The 5,943-nt window shown below is 44.1% G+C and overlaps 1 non-coding gene across 1 annotated transcript; it reads right to left on the bottom strand.

Annotated features, from left to right (window-relative positions):
• Window positions 1-1,178: 1,178 nt before the first annotated feature.
• On the bottom strand, window positions 1,179-1,253 carry Trnas-cga. Its single transcript has one exon. It is a non-coding gene; the product is annotated as a tRNA-Ser (tRNA).
• Between the last annotated feature and the right edge of the window lie 4,690 nt (window positions 1,254-5,943).

The following is a 5,943-nucleotide window of genomic DNA, read 5'->3' as shown; positions in this document are numbered from 1 at the left end:
TCACAACCCACACTTGATAGTCAGTGTACATAGGGCAATAATGCAGGAACTTTAAAACGAGATACTCAGTAAAACCTCAAAGCTGAGAAGTAACAGCTCCCATAGCACATTTTCCGACCACCAAACAGCTCACAAACATCAACCAACTAAAATATCAGGGGCAATCAAAATGTTTCCATTCGAAGGCCGTAAGTCGAGAATCAGTAGGACAGACAGGCAAAATAGCCGTGAGCGTTTAGGCAATCATGCCATCGACGCCACAGGTTAAAGACAGCCGTTTAGTAAAACAATGTGTCCTGCTGCATGGAGAAGTCCGTAATTGCCTGCTGCATATCTTCGTGCGACAGTAATCGTCGACACTTCAAGGTTTTATCTAAGCTGCTGACATGTAGGGTCCATGGATTCATGAGGTGGTCTCCATACCCGTACATGTCCATCCTCTCCATATAATTTGAAACAAGACCTGTTTGACCAGGCAACATGCTTCCGGTCATCAATAGTCCAATGTCGGTGTTGACGGGCCCATGCGAGGCGTAAAGCTTTGTGTCGCGCAGTCATCAAGGGTACACGAGTGGGGCTTCGGCTCCGAAACCCCATATCGATGATGTTTTGTTGAATGGTTCGCATGCTGACACTTGTTGATGGCCCAGCTCTGAAATCTGCAGCAGTTTGCGGAGGAGTTGCACTTCTGTCACGTTGAACGATTCTCTTCTGTCGCCGTTCCTGCCGTTCTTGCAGGATCTTTTTCCGGTCATAGCGATGCCGAAGATTTTGATGTGTCGTATTCACGGTACGCTCCTGAAATGGTCGTACGGGAAAATCCCCATTTCATCGCTACCTCAGAGAAGTTGTGTCCCATCGCTCGCGCGCAGACTGTAACGGAGAGGTTGCACTTCTGTCACGTTGAACGATTCTCCTGTGTCGCCGTTCCTGCCGTTCTTGCAGGAACTTTTTCCGGTCATAGCAATGCCGAAGATTTTGATATATGGTATTCACGGTACACTCCTGAAATGGTCGTACGGGAAAATCTCCATTTCATCGCTACTTCAGAGAAGTTGTGTCCCATCGCTCGCGCGCAGACTGTAACACCACGTTCAAACTCACTTAATTCTTGAATGAGATTTTCACTCTGCAGCAGAGTATGCGCTGATATGAAACTTCCTGGCAGATTAAAACTGTGTGTCGGACCGAGACTCGAACTCGGGACCTTTGCCTTTCGCGGGCAATTGCTCTACCAACTGAGCTACCCAAGCACGACTCACGCCCCGTCCTCACAGCTTTACGTCTGCCAGTACCTCATCTCCTACCTTCCAAACTTTACACAAGCTCTCCTGCGAACCTTGCAGAACTAGCACTCCTCAAAGAAAGGATACTGCGGAGACATGGCTTAGCCACAGCCTGAGATGTTCACTCTGCGGGGGAGTGTGCGCTGATATGAAACTTCCTGGCAGATATCCTTTCTTTCAGGAGTGCTATTTCTGCAGGATTCGCAGGAGAGCTTCTGTAAAGTTTGGAAGGTAGGAGGCGAAGTACTGGCAGATGTAAAGCTGTGAGGACGGGGCGTGTGTCATGCTTGAGTAGCTCAGTTGGTAGAGCACTTGCCCGCGAAAGGCAAAGGTCCCGAGTTCGAGTCTCGGTCCGGCACACAGTTTTAATCTGCCAGGAAATTTCACTTAATTCTTGATAACCTACCATTGTAGCAGCAGTAACCGATCTAACAACTGCGCCAGACGCTTGTTGTTTTACGTAGGCGTTTCCGACCGCAGCGCCATATTCTGCCTGTTTGCATATCTCTGTATTTGAATACGCATGCCTACACCAGTTTTTCTGGCGCTTCGGTGTATAATGCACTTCGTCAAGTAAAGCAGCAACATAGATGACGCAATGCCGCATAACATGACACGTGCCATCATGTCATCCAACATGGCATTTGAAATATCGTGCAATATGACACAACGTCTCATAAATGTCTGGGAAGCTTATATGTCCACTCTGGAATAGCTCTTATTATATATTCACCCCGACTGTCGGATGTTTCCTATTATAGAGGGATTCCACTCTCCAGAAGCACATACATGGAACTGGGGACGGGCCGAAGAGAGATCATTGTGCTCGGGATGTAGGGTTAACTCGTAAAAAAGCACGAATATGTCTAGATGTTTTGATTTAAACGTCTTTGAAGCTGCTAGATAAATCAGAAAGTTAGTTCCCTCCTTTTTTCACCCGGAAACTATTCGCCTTTTTTTCCCTACGATAGGAGCATTTTTCCTCCTGTTTCCCAACTTTTACTCTGCCATAATATTGAAATTAACTTCGCAACCGATGTAGATTTTTGTTGGTTCGGGCAACGACTGATCGGGTATAAGCGTTTTTGTTACTGTCTCTCGAGCCATGTTGCTTTTATCATGGCAAAGGATCAAGCTTCCATCTAACAATAGGACGACCATCAATTACATGTATTTGTCTACAGTGTTAAAAAAATTGAACCGATGCGCACCAGTTTGATACATAGAAGTGGCGCACATAAAAGATACTCATTGAAAACGTGTGTTTTGCACATAAAATTTGAATGAAGGTAGATTGTTAAAAGCGAGTTTTCAATTTTATCGTAAGAATGCATGTTTTATTTATTTTATTTAATCTAAACCGTTTCCACGCATCCAGTTCACGTGAAATAGAATTTTACACGTATCATTTAGCTTTAATTTAAACCATCGTTAATTTGACAAATGATAAAAAATTTTTTGAAGTTTGTGGTAAGGGACCTAACTGCAGAGGACATCGGTCCCTAGGCTGACGCACTACTTAATCTAACTTAGACTAACTTGTGGTAAGGACAATACACACACCCATATCCAAGGGAGGACTCGAAACTTCGACAGGGGAAGCCGAGTGAACCGTGACAAGACGCCCTAGACCGCACAGCTACCCCGCATGGCAACGGATAAAAATTATTTCATGAAGAGAATTGCGTTTCGACTTGATCCATATATCTACCTTCGTGTAAAGTTTGAGTCGATTCGTTCATGTTTAAGTTTAGAATGGCGCACATTAGCACCTCCCTGAGAAACGTATTTTTTGTACGTAGGATCAAAACGAAACAAGATGTTTTCAGACGGTTAAAATTTGCCTTATATCAAGGTCCGATACACCGGTGGATCAAGTCTGAATCATCAGTCTCGGTGGCCGAGCGGTTGTAGGCGCTTCATTCTGGAACCGCGCGACCGCTACGATCGCAGGTTCGAATCCTGCCTCGGGTCTGGATGTATGTTACGTCCTTAGGTTCGTTAGGTTTAAGTAGTTCTAAGTTTTAGGGGACTGATGACCTCAGATGTTAAGTCCCATAGTGCTCAGAGCCATTTTTTGAACCATCAGTCTCGCTCCATTCCAGAATTATTTGAGAATGACATTTTTGCACACAAAATCTGAACGGTGGACATACAAACAGTGTTCTGGACTGAGCATTATTTTCACCACAGTTAAAATCTTTCCAAAAGCAAAATCGATTCACACCATTTTCCTGGATGCCAGTTCCGGTTCGTCGTTCATTCTTTGCTTAATATGCTTCAACATAGGTACGTATTTTCAAAAGACTATACAAATGACCGCTGGTCCGGGCTAAACCAAAAACATTTCACCCCATGTTCCCAGCTCAAAAAGGAACCGAGCACCAAACCCCCACCAGCATCAAAGCGACATTTTAATGCGCTTATCTGTTTGAGTCAGAAACCTCGATAATTGACTGTCACGGATTAAATGATTTCATTTCTGCTCTCAAACTCTGTCTGAGAATAAACTCGACCATGACAGGACGTATTCTAGCCACCCGTTTAGAGCAACTGTTTTACAAACGTAATCGTAATTGAGAAACTTGGAATCTGTTCTAAATGCGGACAATCTCGAGTCGACTGCGTCACTCTACTCCCTATGATAGAATAGTTAACCGATACTACGACTCATCACTTCCGTCAATTTCATTAACATATCACCCATATGAAGAAAAGAAACGTCAGTTACAGATATGGGTGCGGCAATGAAATTCTACAGCCGACATAAACAGCAGAACACCAGAGACATATCTGTCGTGTACAGGTAGCACCGATGTTTGTAATCCGACGTACCTTACAAGTTGTTGATGAATTTGGATGCAGGTGCATAGTTCTTCATACATTTTCTCATGCTTCTTACGTAATGTAAACTCAGAGCACAAAGAACCAGTTGATTTGACAGTATCGCGTCCTCCAATTCGTAGGTCTCTAATCCGATGGAACAGAAGCCTCAGCTGAGTGGCTGCATTGATCATGACACACGCGAAGAAGACGTCTACTCCAAAACCAATGTTGAAGAAAAGTACTGATGGGACGCTCTGCATGACGTACAGTAGTGCGTACGTGGAGGAGCTTACTTCGTCCACCATCGGGAGTTGCACGAAAGGCAGTCTCCGTTCGTTGCTGTAAGCTATGAGGGGCATGGGTACCCAGACGATGGAAACTGTCGCTATGTAAGCTGGCACGAAGAGGGTCAGACGGGACACTAGTCTCTCCGAGATCGTAAGTATAGATTTGAGAGCAGGATCAAGATCGCAGTACGAGCGCTGTCTGGTAGTAATCTCATCTGTCACCAACACAAGCCGTCGATACATACTTCGATCTTTGAGAAAGAAGACCAGTTTGGTAACGCCACCGCAGACTATGAACAGGTTGGCCAGCATCAGAGTCAGCTCCTCGATATTATCTCTGGAGAGGTAGGAACCGAAGATGGCCACCCCGATGTGGATGACCCCTAGCAGGAAAGCCGTTCCGCTGAAAAGGTGGTAAAGTTGCGAGTGTGTGAGCGACCACACCCCCAGGAGGCAGAGGTAGCGCACGTTGTATTTGAGTACGGACTGCGACGTGCCCTTCCACGTCGCGATTGGCTCCTGAAACTCAGTGGACTGTGCGGAATGGTCATCCTTATTCTTTGATACACCATCTGCTAAACGGAAATTAACAGTTACACCTCCTGATTTGGAGACAGAGTCCTTAGGCTGCATTCCTGCAGTAGCAGCTCGAATACCACCTGAAGGTAGTCCGCTCGAAAGTCCTGTCGTTCACCAAATGAACGGTACTGGTCTAGTTCGTCCGTCATTACGTAAGCAAAACTCAGCCGAATCATTACTGTTAATGTACCATTTCGCCTAGTCTGGGGGAAGATAGAATAAAGGGAATCGCAGATCAGCACGAAATAGGAAAGTAAGTAACGGAACAGATGTTCAAGTTATCGGTACATGCTTCATTTCAGATTTATAAATTTGAATATTATATTGAGTTTCACTCCGATGCCATAGAAAACGCATTGGGATAGGTTCCCATTACTACTCGAAATTCTGACGCTCCATTTCGCTTTGTTCCACCTCATTACAAATTCATTACGTCAACTCGAATGGTACCCGATAATGTAATCTTTAGAATCTGTCACACAAAATGTTCAAACAGAAAAACGAATGGACAACACAGCTCCGTAATTAAACAAATATACAGATTAAGACAGTTTTCCACTGTGTTGAAAAACTTAATAATCAGAATAACTAGACTATTTGTTATAAGCAGATACTGATTTTTAAATAAATATATAAAAATAATTGTCGATGAATTAGGACATTGCAAAATAATGTTCTGTCCCCTTTAGCATCACCAAAATGCACTTAATGTGTTTGCGACCCAAGGCCGTGAATAAGTTAACTGTCTATGAGAATAAATGCAGTCATCAAAGAATACACAAGCTGTCCGGAACTTTAAGATTCAGATAAAGGTACAACAGGCTTCTTGTGTCTGTACTGTTGTTGAATTCGACTTTTTCTGTTTGCATGGCGTGAAAAGCTGTAGCATATTTCATCACATGCGAACGGAAAACGAAGAAACTTATTTTTATATTGTACTGTTACAGGTGGTAGAACTTCACCAC

Source organism: Schistocerca americana, chromosome 8 (assembly GCF_021461395.2).
Source record: "Schistocerca americana isolate TAMUIC-IGC-003095 chromosome 8, iqSchAmer2.1, whole genome shotgun sequence".
In the NCBI taxonomy this organism is placed as follows: domain Eukaryota; kingdom Metazoa; phylum Arthropoda; class Insecta; order Orthoptera; family Acrididae; genus Schistocerca; species Schistocerca americana.
The sequence above is the reverse complement of the archived record's forward strand: the minus strand, read 5'-3'. Positions and strand labels throughout refer to the sequence as shown.